Source organism: Agelaius tricolor, unplaced genomic scaffold, assembly GCF_023055355.1.
Source record: "Agelaius tricolor isolate 1412-34295 unplaced genomic scaffold, bAgeTri1.0.p SCAF_48, whole genome shotgun sequence".
NCBI lineage: Eukaryota > Metazoa > Chordata > Aves > Passeriformes > Icteridae > Agelaius > Agelaius tricolor.
In genome coordinates this window covers 2,346,407-2,373,746 of record NW_027269308.1, presented here as the reverse complement: position 1 = coordinate 2,373,746, position 27,340 = coordinate 2,346,407, and the positions used below count along the sequence as shown (strand labels likewise).

Genomic DNA, 27,340 nt, shown 5'->3' with positions numbered 1-27,340 from the left:
AGGAGAGAGGGTATAAAATCACACTCTGCATCAAGAGAACATAATTCGTATTTCTTCACAGCCTTCTCCCTTTGCATGCCCCTCTGCAAAGTGCAAGGGGCCCCAAGGACTGAAGGAGACACAGGGAGTCAAATGGAGACACTTGCACCGATCTCACTGGGGGCTCCTGGGGAAGCAGTTTCCTTGGGAATCAAGCCCCTCTCTTCCAAGGGCACCTCCCCAAATGTGTACATTTCCTGGGGAACACCATCACACCCTTAAGTGCATGGTGCAGAGGTTCATGGACATCACAACATAACCAATATGATCCAGTGAAGCTAAAGTTATTATTCCTAAAAAGACTTTTTATAATAAATCTCTACTGTCCACGTGTCTCTAGCTAATACATGATTGGTTTATCCTAGCTGTTCACACGTCTAAAACAGAATGCTGATTGGATCATCTAATTTTTCACGCGTCTTGCTTTGGTTGTCTGGCCCACCCATGGCTCACTTTCCCAAGCTTGCTGACAAACTTGCTGAGTCCTGATGACTCTTCTTCTTGTATCTTTTTCAAGAATATACCAACCCCATTTCTGAGTATGTCCATAATTCATTCTTTGTGAACGTGTCCATTGTCCATTATTACAAGCAGGCTGGATTGTGCATCGGCTGAATATGGCCCTTGTCTTGCAAAAACTCCTCTGTTCTGTCTCTGAGCCAGCATTCGAGCCGGTTAAACAAAATCCTCCATCTCACGCTGTAAAGAATGTGGAATTAGAGTTGGAATGTGACCCTGAAATAGAAGCAGCTCAGAAACTAAGGTAGAAAAAAGTAATTCCAGAAACTATTGTAGAAGGGCCTTTTCTCTCAAATGATGGAGAGGCTTTTCCTGTAGTAACTAATGCTGCAAGTAGAGTTTGAGAACCTTTCACTTGGAAGATTTTAGAAAAGTTGAGAGTTGCAATTTCACAATTTGGTTGAAAATCCCAACTTGCACAGTCACTTCTGCAGTATATTTTTACATCTAACACATTAATTCCAGCTGATGTGCATACCCTAATAAGACTTATAATGCCACCCCATCAGCAGGTGATGTGTCATAAAAGCTGGGAGGAAAAGTGTGCTCAGGAAGCACCTAGAGTGCAGGGTGATCCTCTGTATGGTTTAACAGCACAGCAGTTACTTGGCAAGGGGCCCTGGGCTACTGGACTGCCCAGGCTAGGAGCATTGATCAAGTCCTGCAGATGAGCCAACAACTAACATATAATGCTATCCTTGCACTTCCAGATGGGTTACACACCATGTCTTTTACACAAATTCACCAAAGAAGAATGAAGACTTTGATAAATTTTTAGACAAATTGCATGAAGCTATCTCTAATAATTCTGATTTAAATTCAGACACAAAGATACAATTGTATGGACTTTGGGATTATTACTCCATTCCAAATAGCTTTCCCTTCAGTCACAAGAGCCTTCCATCTCTTCCAAAAATTGCCTGCTGAAACTCTTCTGCTCCCTTCCAAATCAGTTCACTACTCCAGCATAACTCTTGAAGCACGGACAGATGACTCTTCAACTAATTATAGTAGAAAAGAAGGGTATTTATTGCAGTGCTGGATACATGTGAACATGTTTCCAAAGACACGTGCAAGGAGTTGCAGACTCCTGCTCTCTATTTCTACAGAAAAGGTTTTACATTAGGTTTCTAAGGACCCATAATACATAATTATTACCTGCCTGCTTCATATTTTTATCAGCTGAATATCTATTACAGCTGCGCAATTGTAGTCCCTTAACTGGGTTGGTGGGATTTTGAAATGAGGGAGTGGTTGTATGGGAGGAAGAAACCTGTCTTCCTCATGGTGAACTCTTCTCCCATGGCCAGTTGGCAAGACCTTTTGACCTGCTGGTCATGGTCCAAGCCTCTTCTAACTGTTCAATTATTCTCAAGGCAAGGTATTTCTATGGTCTCTGCTCCTTCACAATTGCTTCCTCTATCCCTGTCACTCCAAGCTTTATGTTCCTAATATATTTGGTACTCTTCAACTAAGGTGCGTGATTTCTGCTAGCTGTATTACTAACTTAGCTTCTTACCTCATTTTAAAATCTTAACTAAAATATGCAATTTTCTACTATCCCAATTCTATTCCCAGCTGGCCCCTTGACTCATCTGCACTTTTCAATTACCCTAATTACATTCTCAGCTAACCCCTTGACTCACCTCAGGCACATCCCTGACTGCCTCTCTCCCAGCAGCTCAGAGCTGCATTGCACAGCGCTTGCTGTGCACCAGAGAGCACAAAGCAGGCTGGCCTGGGGAGCCTGAATATTTCTGCCAAACACTGTGCATCTCAGCCCTTTGCTCTGGCTCAGTGCAGAACTGCAGGATTGCAGGCGCTTCCTGCCAGAGCTGCGTGAGGCGCTGGCTCCTGCAGATGTGCCCTGCCAAGCTGTCCCTGCCTCACGCTGGCCTCGCTTCCCCTGGCACAAGTGCCGGGCCTGAAGGAGGCTGCCCTGTGCTCCAGCCTGCCGAGCAGCCCGGCTCCCTGCCCCGGTGCCCAGAGTGCTGCACACACTGCTGACCTTTGCCAGGAGTTGCAGGGCAGCCGGCAGGAGAGGAGGAATCCTCAGCCAGCCCAGCGGCCCTCGGCTGCCCTTGGCCTTTCCCTGCTCCTGGGCACACTCCGGACAGCCAATGCCTCCAGGCTGGGCTGTGCCCAGCACGGCTGCGCTTCCCCTCGGGAGCAGCCAGCTGCCACCTGGGCTCTGAGAGCGGAGGATTCGCCCGCTCCCAGGAACAGGCACCCAGGGCCCGGCTCTGCCTCTTGCAGCTCCAAGGGCCTCCTTCCAGCCGGCCTCTGCCGGGGCTCAGGCTGCTCCGGCCTCTGCCGGGGCTCTGCTGGGGCTCCACCCCGGGCAGGCCGGGCCCGCTCTCACCTCACAGGCGCTGACAGCTCCGCACCACAGGAGACCTTCCCAAGCACCCTCTCTGATCTTTCTGCTTTCTCACTTGAGCAAGGCTCTCCTCCCGCCAAAGACATTGCACCTAGGGATACAAATCCAAGTGGCAGCAACCCCAATGCTCTCCAGTCACAGCTGAAGGCCTGCATCTGCACAAGATGTTTGGGCTGCCTCATTCTTCCTTTGGTTTTGTCTTCAAATGCCATTGTCCTTTCTGCCTCAACTAGAAGGGTCACACATGAACCAAAATGGGCCAGTGTGCTGGCCAAGGGCAGTGTGCTCTGGAGATGATGAATGAAGAGTCTTCCCAACTTTCAAAGCACACTGCAAAAAACACCAATCACTTGTTTTAAAATTTTAAAAATTTAATAGCAATAAAATGGTTATTAAGATAGTAATAAAAGTTAGAGTAATAAGAATTCAGACAATCAGAGTTAGAACAGTAAAGGACAATAAAAACAAAGACATACAGACAGTCCTGGTGCCTCCTGGGCAATTATGCCCGGAAAGCATGCAGGCTAACAAAGGATTAGCTCTTAAAAGCAATAGCCTGTTGCATATTCATATATCTCATACATGATGCATAAATTCTTTTCAAACAAAGGGTGTTCTCTGGTTATTGTCAAGTTCTCTCCCTTAATCCAGTTGGCTCCTCAAAGTCGCGAAGGAGGTGGAAGAAAGTTGGTCTTTTCCAATAAGGACGCAAGAATTCTTCTCTTGGGGCTTTAGGTCTCCTGTTGCTGTTATCTCTGGGCAAAGAATTTCTTGATTATTCCATCCCTTTCTTGAGCTAGTTAAAAAAGTATCTTACATCACATAGCTTCTATTTTACATAATGTTATAACCTAAAACTATATTTACCACTGAAATAATTACCAATATTTTTTTATTTGGAGGTACTTAGGAATAAAAAGAGGATGTATCAGCATTGGAAGGAGGGTCAAGTCTCTAAGGAAGTATTCAAGAAGGCTGCTGGAGCATGCAGAAAAAAAAATAGGGAGGCCAAAGCTCATTTTGAACTTAGAATGGCAACTTCTGTAAAGGATAATAAAAACTGTTTTTACAAATACCTTAATGCTAGAAGGAAGGGTAAGACCAGCCTTTGTTCTTTATTGGACAAGGGAGGGAACTTAGCATCTGCAGATGAGGAGAAGGCAGAAGTGCTTAATGCCTACTTTGCCTCAGTTTTTAGTGGGAAGATGACTTGCCCTCAAGACACCGGCCCGCCTGGAATGGTTGATGGTGTCAGGGAGCAGAATGGTCCCCCCATTATCCAAGAAGAGGCAGTCAAAGAACCACTGAAATGCTTGGATGTTCATAAATCTATGGGACCAGACGGGATCCAGCCCAGGGTAATGAGAGAGTTGGCAAATGAGCTTGCCAAGCCAGTCTCCATCATTTACCAGCAGTCCTGGCTCACTGGTGAGGTTCCGGATGACTGGAAACTGCCCAATGTGACACCCATTCACAACAAGGGTGCAGAGGAGGATCCTGGTAATTATAGACCAGTCAGCCTGACCTCAGTACCTGGCAAGATAATGGAACAGTTTCTATTAAGTGCCATCACACAGAATTTACAGCATGGCCAGGGTATCAGACCCAGTCAGCATGGCTTTAGGAGGGGTAGGTGATGTTTGACCAACCTGGTCACCTTTTATGACCAGGTAACCCGCCTAGTGGATGCAGGGAAGGCAGTAGATGTTGTTTATTTGGATTTCAGCAAGGCTTTGGCACTGTCTCCCACAGCATACTCCTAGACAAGCTGGCAGCCCATGGCTTGGACGGGAGCACTCTTTGCTGGGTTAGGAACTGGCTGGATGGCCGGGCCCAGAGAGTGGTGGTGAATGGTGCTGCATCCAGCTGGCGGCCAGTCACCAGTGGTGTCCCTCAGGGCTCTGTGCTGGGGCCAGTTCTGTTTAATATTTTTATTGATGACATGGATGAGGGCTTAGAGTCATTCATTAGCAAATTTGCAGATGACACTAAGCTGGGAGCATGTGTCGATCTGTCAGAGGGACGGAGGGCTTTGCAGAGGGACTTGGAATGGTTGGATGGATGGACAGAATCCAATGGGATGAAGTTCAAAAAGTCCGAGTCCTGCACTTTGGCCACAATAACCCCCTGCAACGTTATAGGCTGGGGATGGTGTGGCTGGACAGTGCTCAGGAGGAAAGGGACCTGGGCGTGCTGGTTGACAGTCGGCTGAACATGAGCCAGCAGTGTGCCCAGGTGGCCAAGAAGGCCAATGGCATCCTGGCTAGTATCAGGAATAGTGTGGCCAGCAGGAGCAGGGAGGTCATTCTTCCCCTGTACTCGGCACTGGTGAGGCCACACCTTGAGTATTGCATCCAGTTCTGGGCCCCTCAGTTTAGGAGGGACGTTGAGATGCTTGAGCGTGTCCAAAGAAGAGCAACGAGGCTGCTGAGGGGCTTGGAACACAAGCCGTGTGAAGAACGACTGAGGCAGCTGGGGTTGTTCAGCCTGGAGAAAAGGAGACTCAGAGGTGACCTTATCACTCTCTTCAGCGTCCTGAAGGGTGACTGTGGTGAGCTGGGGGTCGGTCTCTTTCTCCGGGCAGCAACAGACAGAACAAGAGGACACAGTCTCAAGCTGCACCAAGGGAGATACAGGCTAGAATTAAGGAGGAAGTTTTTCACAGAAAGAGTGATCAAATACTGGAATCATCCACAGAGGGAGGTGGTGGAGTCACCATCCCTCGATGTGTTTAAAAAAAGACTGGATGTGGACTTGGTGCCATGATCTAGTTGAGGTGTTAGAACATGGGTTGGACTCGATGATCTTGAAGGTCTCTTCCAACCTAGAAATTCTGTGATTCTGTGAATATAGCCGGACGGGACGTACATGAGCTTGTCTGGCCTTTGCTGCTTGACCAAATAGCAGCAACTGTGGAATTTTACCCCAGAGACACTTTTGGCTGGCTGGATGCTGCAGCTGGGCGCTTGGAGGCAAGTCCAGGCATGCAGGAGTTCAGGTTTACCTTTGGTGGAGAAGCCTTAAGGCGAGGTGAAGGAAAGGAGTTGGTTCTGATGGAGGGTTTCGATCCAGAGCTTTATTCCTGGCCCACAGGCCTCTGAATCCATCAACGGCTCCAGGAGAACTCCCAACCGCATGGTTTGCTCGCCCTTTTAGCCGGGGGAGAGGGCGAGGGAAGGAACACGGGGGACCACCAGCCAGGTACGGGGCGGGGAAGTCTCAAGGGACTGAGGACACCTGGATGGCCCAATGTCCTTCCAGGAGGGGAGGGCATCTTTTGAATTCTGCCAATCACTCGCCGCCCTTCTGGAATGCCAGGATTGACAGACAGCGCTCAGCAGGGGTCAGGGTGTGGAAAGGAGGGATGATTGACACACCTGGCAGGGAATTATCAGGGAGGAACCTGGGGTATCTGAGGCAAACCATGACATCACACCGCAACATACCACACTACTGAAAAAAATACAGTACTACTGACTAAGATAACATAACACATATAGTATATTAATTTTTTTATATATATATATATATGTTCATTTTAATATCTGTGAAGAGCCTATCCTGTAATATGTACTTTTCACAACATCAAAGAAGCCATTTGCACCTTTAATAGACAGCTGACAACTCAGAAGGAAATGCTCACTTGTTCACAGGGTGAGAAAGAAAGGATTCTTCCAGATGAGTTAAAGTTTCAGAAACTTTATTTCTTTACAATCCTACTCTATAATCCTGTAGGGTGGTATTTGCAGAAAAATGGACAGGCACTAAATGAACCAGCCTAACCTCTGGAGCTAACTAAACTAACTAACCTTCTAGAACTAGGTCAGGTTTTTAATAAAGCTGCATTCAACTTTGTGGATAAAAAGGTGAAGCAGAAGAGTTGCTGACAGACAAAGGGGTAGCAACCCAAATAAAATGACCCTTACAGCATCTACCAATTAGATTAAGGAAAAGATGCGTGCTTGCCTCAGGACAAAATAGAGCTACCAGTCAAGAGATGCTGGACAAAGTGCAGCAACCAACCAAACAATGCATGTCTATAGAAACCTATAGGATAGGAACTAATTATAAACTATGTTTAGAAGCACAATAAATGGCTTGTCCTTGATTCACATTGAATTGTGCAGTCTTTTGTCTTTTCTCCACATACTCCTACTCTAAATCCTACTCTACAGTCCTACTCTAAATCCTACTCTAAGATGGCTATGGAGAAAATGGTCCTGATATGATTATAGCACTGTTTGCTTCTCCATCCTCCTCTTCATTGAGATGATGAGTGGTCTCAGGGTGGATGCAGCCTCAGCTGATGTTACAAATGGATGCTGTTCACAAAAAAACCCCCAAACCCAAAAACAAATACAAAAACAAAAAAAAGAAAACAAACAAATTAAAACAAACAAACAAACAAACAAAAAACAAACAACAAAAAGACAAAGAACAGTGAAGAGTGAACCATTACTTTCCAAGCTCAGGGCTTCACAGGCTCAATTGGGATTGCTCTGGGTCCTAAAAAGACCCAGAAAGAGGAGCAATGGCACCATCTGCTACCCAGCAGTCATGTGCAGGACCCTGCCATCACAGGCAAACCTGGCCCAGAATCCCGCTCATCCATTTATTCAGGTTTCTTTATCTTGTTGGGATCTTTGCCCTGCCAGTGCTCTAGAAATGGTGCTTTCTGTCCCTGAGTTATCTTCCTTTCAGGAAACTCCAATGACTCACATAGGTCCCTGTCTTTGAAAGACAGGCACTGTGCTAATTCCCACAGGGACAGAAAGCAATGTCTGTCTTTCCATGCCCTGCCCCTCGTGTGCTGGATGGCACCTTCCTTCCCAGCAGGGCCAGCCCAGTGGCACTGGGTCCTGCAGTTCCCTCTCTGCCACACAACCTGGCAGTAACCCTGGCGCAGTTCCCGTCTGCTTGAGCGTGCCAGGCAGCAGATGGGGCTGGGACAAGTCCCTCCCAGCTGTCCCTGTTTGCGTGCCAGAAACCTCCAAGGGTGGGCTGGGGGGCACAAACCAGGGCCCCTCAGAGGCTCACAGTGAGCCCCCACAGCCCCTCCTGCCACAGCCAAATCTCTGACTGCTCAGCTGGGACTGGCTTCCTTGGGTTCCTCCACCACCATTTCATGTCTCTGTACCCTGCATTGCTCTGCTTCAATTCTTTTGCCATTAGATAAAACTGAACACTCCACCAAATTACAAAAGAGGGCAACAGAAACAGTCAGAGGACAGAGCACCTCTCTGCTCAGGAAATGCGGAGAAGAGGTGGAGTTATTCAGTTTTGTGAAGAATAGGCCCCAGGGAGACTTTATTGCCACTTTCCAAGACTTCAGAGTAGCTTTGAAGAAAGTGGGGGACATCTTTAACAGGGTCGGTTACAATAGGATATGGACAAATATTTTTAAACACAAAGGGCATCTAATCAGAGTAGGTCTAAGGAAGAACTTGTTTACTCGGAGCATGGTGCCACCCTGGCACAGCTTGCCCCAAGAGCTTGTAGGTGCCCCATCCCTGCAACCATTCCAGCTCCGGTGGCAAAAGGGCTCTGAGCAACCTGATCTCTTTAAAGATGTCCCTGCTCATTGCAGGACACTTGCACCACAGGACCTTTACAGGGCCCTGCCAGCCCAGCCCAGTCTAGGATTCCTCACTGTTTTCATTTGAAGAGCACCAAGAGTGGAGGTGAGGAGGAAGGGGGCTCATCTGATGCCTTGGACTTGAGTGGAGGAGGAGCCCGGCCCTCAGACCCTGTTTCACCTGCAGCCCCTTCACATTTTACCTGCAGGAGCTCCTTGGCAGACCAGCGCCGCGCCTCGTCTCTCTGCAGGCAGCAGCTCAGGAAGTCACGCAGGCAAGATGAGAATAGGTTGGGCTGCTGCAGCTTTTGTCTTCCTCCTGTGGCTATCAGGAGTTGAGGCTGGGGAAAAAGGAGACACCAGGCTACACCTGCTTCTTTCCTATCTGTAACTGCTCTCCTGGGTCCCATTGATTAAGCTCCACTCTGCAGTGGCAGTTTCTGCCCTGGCAGAGACCCAGAGATGACTTTCCTTTACCAACCAAAAACCCAAACTCCGATGCAGCCACAGCTTTTCCAACATCCCACAGATCTTGCCTTGGCAGCTGATTTCATTGACTGACCTAGTTAGTGGGAACTACATCACCACAAGCACATTTCCTTCCCTGAAGATTCATACCAGCTTGAGAGGCTTTTTGGAAGAAGGACTTTGCTATACTAACTCTACTATATCCAAGGGTTAGTACATGGAAAAGTATCTCTGCAGTGCTTCTTGGTCCCTTAAGAGCAGCTGCCATAAAACAAAACTAATCAAGCTTTTTGCTTTGTTCTTGAAAACAATGGGAATTGGAAGGAAAGAAAGGAAATCCACCAGGTGCTCCTCAGGTAAGGAAACAAACATTTGGAATCTCATCTTCAACACAGACACATTAAGATGCATGCACAAATGTACTGGGATGAAAACGCCTGCTTGGACACACAGGAGCCACCTGCAGCTCTGTCTCTCAGCAGCCTGAAAATTTCTGCTTTCCTTACATGGAAAAGAAAAACTTTTCATGGTCAAATCAGAAGGAGAGGTTCCATCCCTACGGTCACCCTCTACTCATTTGGCTACTCAAGTCAATGTATTAATGGTAGGCCCATCCCAGAAAGTGCCAGGAAACAAATGGGAGGTTTTGGCAGGCTCTCCACATCACCAGGCTCTGGCTTGGTGACGTGCAGAATGTGGCTTGGGCTAGGAGAGAAACACGATCACTGAGTGTTTCAGCAGCACTGCACAAGAAGCAGAAGAGACTCTGTGGCCTTTACACCCTCATGCCCCAGTTTGAAGCATGTTTCCCAGTGAGAAGAAACTGCACAGTGGGGTAAGTTCCTCTCTAAAAACCAGTGCCCTAGCAACTTTCTTGTGTTTGGGCTTCTTTTCTTCATTTCTGGAAATGTAACACCAGTTCTGAGAGGCTTGCCTTGTGGTTTTAGGGGCATCTTCACAGACAGACAAGTGGGAACAACTTGAAACCCAAAGCAAATGTTGCCTGAGAAGAGCTGGGGAGTGTTTGCCTGTGGTGAGGTTTGAGCTGTCTGGCAATCCCTTTCCATGATGTGCAGAAACATCCAGCTGCTCCCCAGAGCTCAGTCCCTCTGGGCACGCCGGCCTCTGGAAACACCTGACGATCCCAGCCTTTCTCCTGCTCAAGAGCATCTAACCTAAGCTGAGCTCCAGTTTCTTCAGCAAGGCCAAGGATGCTCACTTCCATGCAGCTGACAGTGTCCATGGAGCTCAGCAGGTCTTTCTGATACTCCTCAGGCCAAGGAATTACAGTGTAGATTGGCAAGACATTGGCTGATCGTTATCCAGTGTGGTTCGTGTGGAACCAAGCTCTAACATGCTGACAAGTCAGAGGGACAGAGCTCATTCTGCTTTTGCAAGATGGTATTTAGAAACATAGGACACCAACTTGGAACTATTCAAACCTCAACTTGCAGAATCCATCTCAAATAGACAAAAATATGAATGGCAAGAGGCCTTGGAGTCTCCATAAAAATGCCCACCACTGTAATGATAACTCTGTGCTTGTGGCACTGAAATAGATGGTGACCAAAGAGACTTTGCTATTATCCTCTTTAACCCAAAGGAGAATTTCAAATCCAGAAATGGCAATGCACTCCCCTTGTGTACAAATAATTTTTGCGGCTTTCTTTCCTTTTCCCACATCACCAGAGGTGACAAAGAGGGTTTTATCCTGACTCTCAGCTGAGCTCAGCCACTGGCCATGGTGGGGAGCTGGAGTCCTCCCTGTCATTAGAACTGTGCAGGCCAGGGATGGCCCTGCTCCTGTGGTAAAGAAACACAGCACCGGTGTCAACTGCCCACGTTGGATCCCAGCCCAGGCACCTGCCTGCAAGCTCATCAACTTGTTAAAGTACCAAGAAACAGCCAAGGGTTTGGCAAACAATTCTAACTGCAGTCGGAGAAAAACACATCCTAAACTTATCCAGGCCACCCACACACATGACTGAACCATGTACAGATGACTTGAAAGCCTGAAAGTTTCGAAGACCCACAGCATTTGGAAAAGATGCTACAGAATGGAAGAGAAGAGCTGTGTTTCAAAAATGAGAAAGCAAGCAGAACTGCTTGGGCATTGCTTTGGTAGTAGGTTTTTTCTCTTTTTCTTTTTTGTTTACTTTTCTTTTTCCTTTTTTTTCTTATGTTTTCTATAAAATTGAAACTGGGAAGGTCTAACCTCCATTTCTCAGGATATTTATCACATGTCTACCCTCTCCACTGAAAAATTCTTGTCCTTCAGAAACAGAGTTCCAACATTGTTCAAAAAACAAGTGAGAAATGTCAGGCATGGCTGGAGGCCAAAATGGCAGGTTTCTGAACTGGTTAGGTTTCTGAACTGCCACTTCCCTTTCTGATACAACCAAAGCTACAGCAGATGCTGATGTGTTGCAGGGGCATTTTTAGAAGGAGACCTTGGTGGAAGTGGTGCCAGCAGATGGCAATGGGATTTTGTCCAATGGCACATAGAACATGGGACAGGTGAGAAAGACAGTGGGATCGGTGAGTATTTGCACCTTACCAAGACAGGAGTTGCATTCCAGTGAGGAACTTCTCGTTCCACCATTTCGATGCCCACGATTCCCAAAGACCATATGTCCACTTTGGGGCCATATGGTTGACCTGTCACCACTTCAGGCGCCAGCCACCCAGGAGTGCCGGCCACGCAGCTCCGTCTGCCCTGCTCAGGGGTGAGCTGAGCAAAGAGGCCAAAGTCAGCTGTGGAGAAAACAACAAACCATGAAAGCCAGCTCCAATTAGGAAACCAAGCAAAAGAATTCCCCACTCTCAGGCTAAGAATGGGCTGTTGAATCTCCTGGAGAACTGCGCACGCTCGATTTCCCTGGGGCTTTAGCCAAGGGAGTATGGAATTGGCCACTTCCAAAAAAACCCAGGTTTCTTAAGGCTGCTCACAGCAGTGGACTTTATGCCCCTGAAGCTTTAGATTGTAGCTCCCTCTGTCTGGAAGGGACACACACAGAGCAACGCCACTCTTGACTGCTTGTGGTTCCTTATACCTCTGTGCACGTTGCAACTGTGCCTTCAGCTCGCAGCAGGGGTCCCTGCACTGCCACCAGCACCATTTCTGGGGAGCTGGCAGTCACTCCAAGCAGCCCCACACCCACATCCCTGGAACGCTGCACCTGACCAAGAATATACTGACCCAGCTTGACAGAGCCGTCGGTTTTGAGAAGGATGTTGCAGCTCTTCACATCTTGGTGGATGACGCGGTTTGAGTGCAGAAAATGCAGTCCTTGCAGGCACTGAGCGAGAAAACAGAAACAGGAGGGCAAAAATGAGTGATGTGATTTCATCACACAAGAAAGGAAACAAAGAATCTAAAAGATTTCCTCTCCAGGGGAATGGGGAGTAATGGCAGAACAGTAATGGCCACTGAGAGGAAGAGCTTGCTGCTCCAACACTTGCAGAGCAGGACCTTTCTAAGGAAAGGCACGTCAGCTTTTGAAAGAGCAACAGCACCTGCTGTTGTAGGCTGTGCCCTGCAAACCAGCCAGGATGACTCCTGCTGCAGTGGACGTGCTTTTTCCATGCAGAGGACAAAGGAGGGGTTTTGAAAGGAAAAGTCCCTCCCTTTGGTGTGAAGCGGATCACTTTTGGGTGGGAGGCTGCATGACAAAGATTTTCTTGCTGGCCTCAGCACAGGCTTGGAAGTATCCCACCAGTCACTTTCCAGAAGCAAAGAGCATTTTGGCTGCACTACTATCCTTTTCAGCTGAGGACTGTGAGACATGAGTCTTTTTTCTTTGCTGATCATTTCAAATCCTGCCACCAGCACCTTTGCTTTTACAGGCAAGGAATGCAGTGAAGACAGACTCCAGGCAAACATTTAGAGAGGCAAGGTGGAGAACAGCAAATACAAATACAAGAGACAGAGCGAGAATACAACAGCAGGAGATAAGAGAACTGGCACTGAGTACAGGGAGTGCAGGGGCACTGGCAGGCCTTTCACTTGAGATGCTTTTACTTGCCCATAGAATAGCAGCAACACAGAAACAAAGCTTGGCACAGGAAATCACTCCAGCTCTGAGCCCCTGTTTCCCAGACAATCCTGCCCAAGCCCTTGGAAACACGGATGGGATTGCTGACCTCCCGACTGATGGCTGCCATCTCATCTTCAGACAGGTAGGTCTTGCTGATGACATTGCTCAGAGTGCCTCCATCCATGTACTCCATAACCAGCCAGAGCTCCTCACCCACAAGGCAGCTGAAAAAAGGAAACAAGGGCGTGGAGATGAATGTACATGGCTAGGTTGCTGTGTGGAAAAGACGGGTTGATTCTTCTTTTCAGGTCCCTTTGAGACAAAGACAAAATAAAGGAATAGACATTCCCTCTTGGCTGTGCATTGTTTGCCATCTGTGCAGTCTCAAGGAGAAAGGCACAGCTGTGAAAAAGGAGATGTCTTAGATGGGCAGCAAGCAAAATGTGCAGTTTAGTAACAGCCCAGATAAAAAACCTGTCACGCATGGTGTTTCTGGAAAAAAGCACCTAGTCTTCCTGGCATGCATAGCAATGGAAAACAGTGGCAACAATCCAAGGGAAATCCTTGTTAGTTTACCTGGACCTAAGAAGACACTTGAAAAAAATCAAGCTCCAAAACAAAGTGGTGGCTGTGAATATAGAGATCATTGATTTAGTAAGACACGACTCATCCGGGTTTTTGAACAATTTTCAAATACCATGTGCCAGCGAAGACTCATGCAGACAAAATGCAATCTCTTCCCATCCACTGGAGATGAAAAGAGCAGTTATAATTAGCCAATAATTACGGCTCTATTTTCTGCCAGTGACCAAAGTGGGATTTTACCTTGCATGTTTGCAATATGTGAACAAACATTCATGGGACAAAAGCACAACTCACCTGTCTAAACAATTGACCAGGTTGGGATTCCTATTCACCTTCAGGACCATGAGTTCATTGACTTTTAGTTCCTTCTTTCTCAGTCCTTGAAGATGTATTTTCTTTATGGCCACCTAAAATGACATTGAAAATCAGTAACTTGAGAGGTTGGTGGCACGAGACCACAAGGCACATGGAACGAGTGATTTTGCAATGACACAGCTGAGCTGTGCCAAACAGCCTTGTGATTAGGCACTGCAGTAATTAGGAACTGACGTTCCAACAGCCCATTTCTCTGCTCCCTTGGGAGCCAGTTACAGGACACGTGGGGCCACTGACATTTTGCCTTGACCACTTGGTAACAGCAGTGTCTCAGTTATCACCCACAAAGCTCTGACCACACTCTCTGCTGCTTTGTTTGCGACTCAGAAGAAGCAATCCATGCCTTAAAACTCTGTGGATACATCTTGGGCTATAGGCAGGGCTTAGGGCTTTCAGGGACGCCTTGCAGATCTCTCCCTGTGTGCAGTTCCCAAGTGCAGCAGGTGGCTAAGGAACTACCAGTAACTTTCAGATGTATTTATTGGCAGCCAGAAATGAGAATTCAGGACTCTGAAGTTGTAGCCCCAAAGAGCAGTGAGGTGCTCGAAGGCACCACCTTTGTTTCAGCAATGGAGAGCGAGTGAGCGCGTCCTTCTCTGAAAGGAACCGCTGCCCTCCGTGCCTTCCTTCCGGCAGCTGAGGAGGACAAAGTCCCAAATGCATTTTGCGGGCTGGCACCAGTCTGTGCTTCTTGTGCCTTTTCAGCACAGCTCTGCCCAAAGCTCCAGCCACAGCTCACACCAGAAGGGAAAGCCCTCGAGTGCAGCAGAATCTGCAGGTGCTGTTGACAGTTACCTCTCCTCCTGTGGCAGTGTCGAGTGCTTTACAAACATCTCCAAAAGTCCTAGAAACAAAAGAGAAGCAGAGAAAGGAGAAGCCATTTAGATCTTGCAGTGAAAGCCAGCCCACGCAGGAGATCTGTGCTGTAAATGCCTAAGACCTGCAGGACACTGGAAGCATGGAGATGTCTTTGACAATGCCTTCTGAGCACACTTAGAAATTCTGATCAGCACTGACAATCTAAGCCCAGTGCCTGAACACATTTGCAGCTTGTCTGACTTCACACTTGATACCTATTCCACCAGCAAAACACCTGATGCATAGTTTGGTAAAATTAACATTGCTTGGACTCACCCACTGCCAATATTTTCCAGTTCAATGTATTTTATAATAGGATTTTCCATCTTCGCCATTCTCCCTGAGGGAAACAAAATGCAAGATGTTCACTTTAAAGCAGAGATCCCAGCTTCTAGGAGATACAAAAGGCAGCCCCAGTGTCTGGGGCTCTGAGCCCTCCCTTTGTGGACAGCTGGCTAACAACAACAGGAACAGGAACTGGAACAACAAGAAAAGAACAGCAGGTCCACAGCACAAGTGGCTGGCACAGAGACTGATTTCTAGCATCCTTTGAAGTGAGAGACCTCTTGACAGCAGACACACAGGGAAGCACAGGGAGATACATTCAGAGACTGAGACCAGAAGAGAACACCTACCAAGGCAAGTAAGTTTGTCATCTAGAAACATTAAGGAGAGCTGGAACTAACAGTGCCTTTGTTTTCTTGGGAATAAACACTGTGAGATTTAGAAAAGGTTTCCTACTTGCTAAGATTAAATGCACCTGGACATCTAGAATCAATTCCTCTGAACAGATGTCAAGTTCAGAACAGGAGGAATTATTGCCAAGTGTTCCCATCTTTTCCAGCTTGCAGCAGTTTGCCAGAAGAATGCCTCTGCGTTTGTAAACCAGAGCAGCTCATGCTAGAAGCAATCCCGACGGGGCTTTCAGCATCAGGGCCCTCACCCTTTATGAGCAGGCTGAGCTCAAAGACGCCCTTGCCCGTGCCCCGCGTGAAGAACCACGCCGCTTCTCTCCACCCCGACAGCGCGGATCAGTCGCTCCCATTGCACTCGCCCTCTCGGCACCGCACACGTCCCCATCCTCCCAACTCGGCACAGCGGGCATGGGCACAGAGGACAGCAGTGCTCCTCAGGCGCCCTGTGACACAGAGAGCTGCCCAGAGGAGATGCTGACCCTCTTGTGAGTCCGGGCCGTGCGACGCAGCAGCCGGCCCAGAGAAGGGGCTGCTGCCTCAGGCAGCTCCGCGCTGCAGCAGCCGGGCAGCAGCGGGACCCTCCCAGCTAAGGAAGGCTCCAGCCTCTGCACTCCCACCAGCCCTCAGGGGCAGGGCAGCGACCACAACAAGGCTGGCAAAGCCCAAGCATGAGCACTGACAGGCACTGACTGGAAGAAGCCAGAGTGAGCCTGAGCCCCGTACAAGCTGTTGCCCCCATTCAGGACACAGCAGGATGGGCTTTGAGATCAGCCACACCGAGGCGCAGATCAGTGCCCTTTTTGTCCCAACAGGTGATGGTAGACACAGAATCCACTGGGCTCTCTTCTCAACCCTACCAGATCTTATCTGAGAGCACAGCACTGGCAGCTGTTAAGGGCAAGAAGCAGATTCATTGGGTTGTGCTGCAGAATCACAAAGGGCTTGATGTGTTCTCCTAGAGACTGATCTCAGCAGGGATTCTGCCAGTGGCTAGGACTCAAGCAGTCACAGCCTTCTGCTGATCCAGGAACAATCCCTGCTTCTGCCTTCGGCAGAGAGGGAAGCCCAGGCAAACTCCAGCCAGTCTAAGCTGCCCTCAGAGGCAGCAGGAACACCCAGAGCTCTCTCTTGCTGCCTCGGAGCAACGCCAGCACTTCTGTGACACTAAACCGAGGAGAACCCTTTGGTACAGCTATGCTGACACGTGCACACAATACACTGTCCCTCAGATAAGAAAGATACCAGACGTACTCAGTTGCTCCAGGGAGTCACCCGCCATCTCCTGTTGCTGAGCAGCAGCTGGGTCAGCACGGGAGGTGAACCAAGTGCTCAGGCTCCACTTCTTCAGCTGGAGAGCAAAGGCTCCTTGGGACGGCACTGCTGCTTCTGCAGCAGCTTCAGTGTCAGAGTCGGTGTAGATCTGAGACAAGAAATGAGTTTATGTCAGGAAGGTGTGGCAGAGATTGCCCTGAAATGCAAGAGAGATTGCCATTTGAAATGCAAGCCCTTAGGAAGCTGCTGTCAGCCACATGCAGAGCTCTTCAACTGGATTGCTTTGGATGTCCACTTGTGAAACCAAATGGTCAAAACCAAAGGCTGGTTTTACTCGAGGTCATAGCCAGTTTCTTGTTCTAAAGGATGACTGCAGCAACGACTGCTCCACTTCCTCCCAAAGACTCCTTTCCCCCTCCTAGGTCTGCAGATACATTTGCAGCTCCTCATTCTAATGTTCTACCTCCTGCCATGAAATTCTCTTTTTCTGCACCTTCCTCGGGACGTGCTCATCCTGCAGCATCTCTGGAGGGTTCAGTTCCTGGGCCTCATGCCAGCCTCGGGGCTCTTGGTTGCCCATCATTTGCTGGAACTCTCTGCAGGCTGCCAGGTAGGATGGCAACACTTCCACCTCAAGTCAAACAGAACAAAGCAGTCAGAGACTACAGCTTGTCCCCGTCAGCCAGGAGTCATTGACTGGGAAGAAAGTAAAGAAAAGGACAGGAGCAGATTCACAAGGGATACAGACAGCTTGTAGCTCGTATTCCAGATCTATGTGAGTGACCATGTTCACCTGCAAAAACACCTCAAGAAACAAGGTCACCTGGAAGAAGCCAGCAGGAGTTCATTCGGATGAGTGCTGGCTAAATGGCCAAGGGAGTAATGCCACTGTCTAGAGCATCAGCTGAGATTCAGCAGACCAGGAAGTGCCCTTCAGAGCAGCTCTGACAGAGGCCTCATCAGGATGGCCTCAGAGGCATCACCCACCCCCTGCTGCTCTGCACTGGAAAGGCAAGGAGGGCAGAAACCACCCCTTGGGTGACTGCAGTGGCTATTGCTGTTTCACTCACTTGCTTTTCTAGAGCCTTTTGTTCCTGAAGGAGGCGATTAATTTTCTCTTTGATGATTTTAATTTTTTCGTCTAGCCTCTTCTTCCTTGCCTTGATCCTAGCCTCAGTTTCCTGCAGCTGTGCCTGCACCTGTTCATCAATTTTCTGTAAACAACAACGGAAAGGACTCTCTTTCATGAGTGGAGTGGCTGCCATTCCTTCATTCACCTGTTTTTGTTGATTGCCCCTCTGCATAGGGAGATTCTTCTCCTCCTGGATGTCTTCATTCCTCCTCTTTGCTGCCATGATGTCACTCTGAGCTTCAGGCAGCTCTGCTTGTGGCTCTGCCTTGATGTTCTGTACACACAAAAGCAGAGCAAGTGACTGAGAGCTGCCATCAAGATCAGCTTTTCCCTCTTTTAGCCTCAAAATCACATTTATTCAGCCCCTTCTTTCTGCTTCCCTCCCCAGCTCTGCTTCCACTGTAACCATCCTGTCCCGGTGCTGGTCTCTGCAGATTCCAAGGCTCTGTCCTTTCAGTGCCTGTGAGACTTCCTGGCCTCCTCAGTCCCAGGAGCTCTGGTTTATGCCCCTCTTCCTGCCCTTCCCTCTGTCCCCTGGCCCGTCAGGCTTACCTGGCCATTCTCCTGTGGCTCTTCCACCTGCTGCCTGAGCTGCTCTTCCTGCTCTCGGGCAGGGAACAGCTCTCCCTGAATCTGGCATGGCATCTCAGATAAGGCAGTCTGCTCCTGCTCTTTCTCTAGAAGCACCTGCACAGAAAGCAAGAGAAGATGGGTTTCACCTTCCCGTACGACCTTTGTGGGCCAAGACTCAAAGACTGCTGGGCTCACACGCTCCCAAAGCACTGTGCTGCTGCTCTGCTGGGTCCTTCTCTGCCCGTGGGGAGGCACAGATTCCAAAGTGACCCTGGCCCTACAATCAGGGGCCATCTGGGGCTGAAGCTCCAACAGCCTCTCAGGCAGCTGACAGGGAAGGTGTGGCATTTCTCAAGGATCTGGTGAGGGCCTCCCTCTGCTTCTGCCATGTCCTCTTTGTCTTTCAGTGGTGACTGACACCCCGCCCTGTCCCACAGCTCCATCCTGGCCCTGCAGGTGGCTTCCTGGGTGAGCTCACTCCTTGTGAGAGACACTTCTGGAGTTCACATTCCCTTCAGGCCTGCACCAGCATTCCTCCTTCCTGACATCTACACTCTTGTTACAAAATGGGGTCATTCAGGAGATAAGGATGCATGCAAAGATCTCTGATGGAAGTCAGAGAACCTCTATGGCCATCTGAGTATATGAAGGAGGACCAAGGTGTTTCTTCTCCCTCTTTTGTCAACTGAGAATTCTGACCAGCAGTAACAGAGTTTCTCATAAGGCCTCATTAACAAATGCACTTACACAGCCCTGGGGATGCCAGCAAAGGAAACCATGTGTCATGTAATGCATGTATGGGCAAAGTCACCAGACCCCAACTACAGCATGGGATAGTTCCACTCCCTTAGGACATGCAAAAATTTAAAGGATAAAAAGAAGGCTTCAGGTCAGAAAAGGCTGGAGTAGGGAAACATGAGGGGAAAAAACAACCATCTCTGGAGGGGGAAACATCTCTGCCTGCTCAGGATCAGTCAATGGAACTTGTCTCTACTCCTCTCCTGAAGGGATGCCTTTAGGTGAGCTTTGCATCTTCCACTGCTTTGGAGCAGAGCCAGGAAGATTCAAATAGATAGACAGACAGATCTCACTTTTATAATCTCTCTTTACTGTACTGTGGTATTTACATTCTTTGAACACAGAGAGATATAATTCTCTCTCCTAGGTTTTTTTTAAGGGGAGGTAGTGAGAAACTTAAGAGAAGAAGAGAAAACAATTATTATCTCTACTTGCTGTTCTTGTTGTTTAGTACATGTAGAATGTGTTCTAGTGATTGTTTACTGAAAGTGATTTGTTAATTGGATTTTAGTGATAGTTGTTTAGCTTGATTAGCCAATTAGATAAAAGCTGTGTCGTGACTGTCTGGAGACAGTCACAAGTTTTTCTTTAGTAGCTTTTTAGTATAGTATCTCTTTAGTATAGTTTTAATATAGTACTAGTGTGATATAACATAGCTTAAGAAAGCATTTGTTTAACCTTCTAAATCATAGAGTCAAAGCACATTATTCACCACGTGGGGGGTCACCCTGAATCAATACTGTCCTTTCTGTCGCTACACACATCAACACTCGGTAGCAGTGCCCCGATCTGCAGCCATCCTGAACTTGCTCTCCTGTTGCTTCAGTAACCCACACTCTTGGGGAATCTGGAGCGTGTGGGTCCTTATGGAATGCAATCAGACCCAGAGCGTTGCACTGGGAACTGCACTCTTTGTGCATCTGTGCTCGGGCAAGTTCTTCTCTTGGACTCGAGCACACTGATGGTGCTAAAGTGGCTGGAATCAGAAATGCAGCCCAGCCCCTCCCAGCTCCTCTAATCTCTGAGCACCAGCTGGAATGCAAGGGCATTGATTTCCTGCTCAATTCCCAAATACAACACACACTGATTCCCTGGGCTGCCAAAAGACACGGGAGCCGTTAACCTGAAAGTGATGTGTTTCCACCAGTGCTGGAAAAGGGCAGGAAAGATTGAGAAAAAGCTCCTTTGCTCCCTGGAGAAGGAGAAATTACACAAGGCTTCTCCTTCTAGCAAACAAACAAACAAATAAACAAAATATGAAAGTGTTACCTACTCCAGTGTCTAAAGCACTTGGATGCAGTGAAGGGATGTTTGGCAGGGAAACAGCCCTTGTGCTGATCATTGGATCTATGGATCTAAGGCAGGGATCTATGGAAGTCTGCCTGAAGGTCCCTCATGAGCCCCCATTGTCCAGGCTAAAGCTCCCTCAGCACCTCCTCGCTGGCCTTGTGCTGCACCCCCTTGCCCAGCTCCCCTGTCCTTCTGTGCACGCGCTGCAGCCCCTCAAGGACTTTCTGCTTCCCAGGGCCCACAGCTGCACCCAGCACTGCAGCGGTGGCCGCAGCGCTGCCCAGCACAGGCCACGCTCGCTGCCCTGCTCCTGCTGCCCCCCTGCTGCTGACACGGCCACCGTGCCCTGGCCCTTCTTGGCCCCCTGGCCACACGCTGCCTCATCTTCAGCGGCTCAAGGCCGCCAGCCCTGCGTCCTTTTGGCCCACGCAGCTTCCCAGCCACAAAGGTGCCCATTTCACTTCAGATACAGCAGGCATCATTGCAAGGTGTACATCCTGGTTTTAGCATTACAAGACAGCAGTCAAGGACTTGCAGCTTTGCTCCCACTCCAGGCTCCAATACAGTTTTCAAAGCAAACTACACAATAGAAGGTATCAACAGACACATGCAGCGTCTGGGTTTTGCCTCAGAAGAAGGGTTCAGAACTACTCACTTTGTTTCTTTTGCCACACTAGACAAGAATGGCCCCCCCCAGCTTCATGGACAACACAGTCATCTCCTTGCAGCTTATCAAAGACCAAGAAACAGGCAGATTCAGAGCACCTATCTGCTCTGCTACTGGCTGCTCTGCCTGAAGAGGCAGAAGAGCAACCTGACAACAAAGGCACCAAAATCCCTGACTTCAAGCAGCAGCTCTACATCCCCAGCGTGTCTCTGAAATAGTCCCAAGTAAGCACACCCAAGAAGTTTGTGGGGACAAAGCACCACAAAGAGCTTGTGTGGTCAGATCAGCATTTTTTTGTGCCTGCAGCTACTTGGCCAGTCCGTGCAGGGGGACAGGTCCCTCCACGCCACAGTGTCCCCTGTGTATCTGACAAGGCTGAGCACAGTGTCTTTGACATGCTCCCTGCTCTGGGATCAGGCAGCATTCATGCTCCAGGCTGGCCCCTGTCCAAATGCCAGGAAGCTGCTGCCTAAGCATGACAGATCAAAGCCCATTGCCCAGCTGTCAGAGGCTGGGGGCAATCACCAGGTCCTGGCAGGACTCCAGCACTCAGCATCCTCAGCCAGCAACAGCAAGTGCCGGCTGGTCAGAAACTTGCAGCTCTGCCTTGCACCAAAGACAGCAGCACACACAACTGGCACTTACTGGCTCAGAATGGTCAGGCTGTGGTGTGACCACAGCTGGAGGCTGGCGCTCATCCACCTCATTTGCCTCCTCTTTGGCCTCCTCTCCATGAGCAGAGGGAGCCAGAGGAGAGACTGCTGTTGGTTCTGTGATCTGTGGACAAACAGCAGTGTGAGGGACAGAAAGTTACCTATAATTTATAACCTTATTTCTATTCAGCACTTTATTCTATTCAGCTCTATTTCTACAACCAGCTGTACTAAGGACAAATCAGAAACTTTGAGAACAATGGGATTCTAAGTCACTGCGACTGAATTTAAATGGGCTAATTCAACAGAATTGCTAATAGTTCTGAATTAAACATTATGCCCTGGCTACTATCAAGAAGCAACATTCTCTCTGCAAAATGAGCTTTTCATTCCTTGAAAGTTCTGAAATGGAAAATCAGGAAAAAGCCAGCGATGCCTTTGTTATTGCTGCTGCAGACATGGAAATGGATTTTCTTTCAGCCTACCCAGCTGGCCCTCTACACTCTGCGGCCACAGGCCAAGCTCACAGCTTGCTCTACAATTCTTAAGCACCAGGAACATGAAATGTTCCTTTCTCACTCACCTCAGGATCAGCACCTCTGAATACACGGATCATGTGATCTGGAGTGGGCAAGGGAAAATGAACAAGGGCTGTGAGAAAACTGCCTGGGCTGCTGAATCCCACAGAAGAGAAGAAGTCAACCCAAACAGAGAGTATTTTTCTTTATCAACATCCCTCCACGTGACATACTTCTTTCACACAGCCAGCAAGAGATCAGGACAATAATCTTGGTTGTGCCTACACTTCGGCCCGTTTAGCCAGTAAATGGATACAAACGTGATCAAGGAAATGCAAATTGTTCTTCAACACTCCATGCTTCTGTTCTGTTCAACAGATAAAGCAGCTCTTGTTCTCTTGTCTTTCAGGTACTTTTTTAAAAAACAGAAGTTGAATGCACTAATTCCCATTAAGTTGCTGAAAACAGTCACCCAGAAAAGCTTCCCCAAAATGCCCCTGAGCTGTGGCAGTTCTACTGTGAAACAGCACAGCAGCAGCTCCAGGGCTCAGGAGCAGACACTCATGGCTTTAGAGTTTGCACTTCACTGCAAAGGGAATCACTATTTTAGCACTCAGTCAAGGGTCAAAATAGACAGTCAAATCCTTTCATTACAAAATTTAGAATAAAAGAAGCTGTCCCTCAGTTCTGGGGAGAACTACAAAGTCTTTAGAAGGCCTTCTGAGAAGGCCTCCCAGTCTGCATTTTGGAAGTTGTCCTGCTTGATCCAGCAAACTGAGGAAATGACAGACTCTGCTGCCACAGACTCTCCCGTGGAGGGAACGGAAGCCCTGCAGGTTCCCTTGCAAATGCTGCCCCTGTGGCTACAGGCACCCCCTTTTTAGCTGAACGCCCTGACAGGAGCTTTACCAAACCACTGGCATCCTAATGCTCTTTCTCTTTCAAAATCAACCCAGTCACTAAAAAAGAGCAGGAAGACATGCAAAAGCCAGGTTAGCTTACACCCTAACCTAAATAGAGTTGAAACCTCTACTTACTTGCCAGGCTAGTCATGAAATAGGCGGAATAAACAGTGCCATACATAGTGCAAACTGCAGCAGCGAGTTGCTCAATCATTGTAGCACTGTTGTTCAAGTTTACCCCAACACTACAAAAGCCAAGACTCCTGTCAGTGTGCAGCTACACACTGACAAAGGCCACAATCAGGAGGATGCTCCTGATCTCAGCAAGCCCTAGGGCTGCTCTGGCACTGAGGCCTTCCGTGCAACAAGGCAACCTTCTGATGTCACCACGACGATGTGGCAACCATGCCCTGATATCACAAAGCAAAGTATGACAAAGCAAAGCATCACAAAGCATGTTAGTCTGTGAATTTATGCAAAGCAGTAACCAACCTCCCCTACAGCAAACACAAAATGGCCTCGGAAGTTCTCCTCTGACACAAAGCAGGACAAACTCCCCCCGTGGGCCAAACCCTGTTGTTCAAGGGATCCAAGAGGAACTCCAAGAGTGCCCCAAGCACCTACAGCCTGTACCCCAAGTGAGCATTCAGATGGGACCCAAGCAAAGGAAACCAGACCAAGAAAATGGCCCAAAGCATTGTACAGAACCAGGAGAGAAAGCACTATTGGCATAGCAGCTGAAGTAATTCCTAACAAATCACCCCATATATCTGCATGTTTATTGGATGTTCCCAGGGCTGCTGTGTATGTACATCTCTTCCCCTGCTCTGCCGTTCTTCCCCTTTGGCAGCAGTGGAACTGGCAGCATCTGCCCGCCAGCAGCAGCTGCTCCAAGCTGGGAACGCGGCTGGCGGTGCTGATTTCCAGAGGCTCCTGTGTCCCAGGGAAGCCAAGGCAGGAGCAGCTGAACGGCGCTGGCGCTGCTGCTGCTCTGTGCCAGAGAGCCCCGGCTGGGCAGGGCACGGTGCCCACTGCGCTGCGGGCTCCTTCTCCTGCCAGAGCTGGGCACACCTGGGAGCAAGGCATGGCAACCTTTGGGCAAACCAAGGGGTTTCTGGGGCTGCACTGCTCTGCACACACCCAGCTCACCTGCAGCACAGAACCTTGGTCCCCCAAAAGGTAAACAAGATGGAAACAGCTGGAAAAGATCTCATTTCAACCATTCTTTATGCTTCAATAGAAATGACCAAAATGAAAGTTACTGAGCAGGGCCCGATCCACACTGCCAGCTCAGTGTGAGAAAAGAGGCATTACTTTATTTCAGTGCTGGGTGCGTGGGGAATCACTTCCCTGAAACATGCACACCCACGTGTGTGTATCCATGGAACTAAGACATTCCTTTCATTACTTTTATTCATTACTTTGCTCAAACTCACAGGCTAAACATTCTCACAAAGTATTTGACATGTTTAAATCACTTCCCCAAAATTACTGACATTTAGAGTAGGGGTCTCTTGAGGGTCTCTGCTGGTCATGTGGTGAACATCCCATTCCTCAAATTCTCCTTCCATGGTTAAGAGCCTTCTTCTCCTTGAATGCATTGCAGCTACCTCCTCAGTAGGCCCACTGTCTTTATTCTCAAGGCTAAGATATCCACTTGCACACATTAACCACTGGTGTGAGGGAAGGTATGACTCAGCACCGCCTGTTAAAGCTTAACAAATTCACCATTTGTTGCAGGTAAACACTTCCCCAACGTCTCTCCTTCCTTCTCTGGGAATCAAACACAAGCATTTTGTGAGCACTGACCCAAGGCCGCCTCCAACCCTCCTGTCACCCACCAGCCCTTCTCTCTTCACAAACAGCAGGTCCAGCAGTGCCTTCCCTCACTGGCTCAGTCACCAGCTGTGTCACAAGTTCTCTGTCACACACTCCAGGAACATCCTGGGCTGTTTGCTCTCCGCTGCACTCTGTTGCCAGCAGACATCCCCACCCTGTTCCATAGCCCTTGCAGAACCCTGCACCTGCTATCCCCGGGCACCTGGGAAGGGGAGGCAGTCACGGAAGAGATGCACCAGCTGCACCGGGCAGGAACCAAAACCCTCTCGCGGCACAGCTGCTGGCCTGTGTCTGGCACAGCTCCGGCTGCCCCACTCCTCATGGGCTTTTGGCTGGAAATGCAATTGCACTTTCTGCCTCATGTAGAAATACCAGGGCTGCACAAACAACGGCCAGCAGGCCACATCCCAAAGGCACTGCAGCATGGAGTTGAGAAGGAAGAAGACCCTTCCCCAATTCCTAACCATACCAAAAAATACCACCATAATTGGGACTTTTAATCTTCTGAATGCAGAGTTGATTCACAGGGTGACAAGGGAATCTTCCAATGGAGTTGAAGTTTGGTAGAGTTTTTATTCTGAGTCCTACTCAGACTGTTGATTTGAAAATTTATTTTAAAATATTCTTTAAAAGGCTGTGCAGTCATATGGTTTTGTTCTAATACCAAAATGGCTAGATTTAATTACATCCAAACTGATTAGTCTGTAAAAGCTTTCCTGCAGAATAGCCACTAAACAAGAAATGAAAATCTGTGGACTGTTGACTTTGCCAAATTCTACTAAATTTATCAGACAATGAGGCATTTTTAGTTAGATCATAGAGCAAATTAATTCCTATGGATAACTTGATTTGGATAAACCTGTTGATTTCAAATTAAAATTGCTAGCATGAACTAAGTGGAAATCTGAATACTCACTTCTATGAGGTCTGAATTATTAGATAGTCATTGTTCACCATAATAACAAAAATTAACATTCTGGCTATTTTTTTTACTTATCGTCAGCTCTTCAACACTCTTTGTAACATCAGAAAGAGAGTTTGTAGCAAGGTGAACCATGGGTTGGTGGAGCATTGCAGAAGGCTCCTGTGTCAGCACTAAATATTCACATTTACCATGGCATCACTCCTTGCCTTTAATTCCAAGCTACAGCTCAGTTCCTGCAGTATAGATTCACACTTGTAGTCTGTACTTGCAGCTGGTTCTTACTTCCCTGTCCAGAAAAAAATCATGCTTGGATCTCAAATCAAAATGAAACAAGGAGAGAGTCAGGTTCTGGATAGGTATAGCAAGAACTAAGAGATTCTTTTTGCAAATATGTTGAAAAGTTGTTTGTAGATACTGCAAAAATGGCAGATTAAAGACTTGCACTCTAACTTGCAAGCTGAGGTTTGCCTGTTATTTCTGGACTGATTTCTTGAGGCCAGACACTGAACCTAATCAGTAAGAAAATCAAAACCACAGGAGTAGTTTGGAGAATATTGTAAATTATTCTGTCATGATGCTTTTTGCCTAAAAGTTCTGGCCATCATCCGATTGGAGTAATTAGAGGAGATCGAAGCCATCATTCTGTGCCTGTGCACACAGTTCCTTCCCAGGAGCAATCCATGAAGCAACGCTGACGAATCCACACCAGCAGCTGTTGCCACACAGTCATGAAGCAGAGAATATGTATTTCTGCTACACTTGGACAGCTGAAGATGCCTCTGCTGAGCTAATTTTAGTGACTGCTCACCACAGATGAGACCTTGTGGTCAGTCTCCAACAAGTCAGGGCAGTTAATATTCTGCCTAAATGAAGTAAGTCTAGCAATACATAGGCCATGGAGCCTGAGGAAAGCCAGCAGCTGTGGGAGATTTAATTTGTTTCCGTATCTTTCTTTTTACTAATTTATTGCAGTCAATTATTTAAAGAATGGAAACTTTTGGCATACCATTGGCTGGAAGGTTGGTCAATCTTCCATTCATGACTCCTCTGAAAGCATCACCCCAGTGTTTTTATCAGTAACTCTTCCATTATTATGGCTCACACAGCATTTCCTGCAGCTCTTCCTGGAGTCAGGGAAAGGCACCAGGAGAAGGGGGAGAAAGCTGTGTGCAGAGACTGTGTCAGATAAAGAGACATTTGTTTCCTCTTATTTGACTGAATGGCTGCAGGAACCTCGCTA

The 27,340-nt window shown here is 48.2% G+C and overlaps 1 pseudogene; it reads right to left on the bottom strand.

Annotated features, from left to right (window-relative positions):
• Positions 1 to 6,711: 6,711 nt before the first annotated feature.
• LOC139604252 (serine/threonine-protein kinase PAK 3-like) lies at positions 6,712 to 27,140 on the bottom strand (annotated as a pseudogene).
• Positions 27,141 to 27,340: the final 200 nt, after the last annotated feature.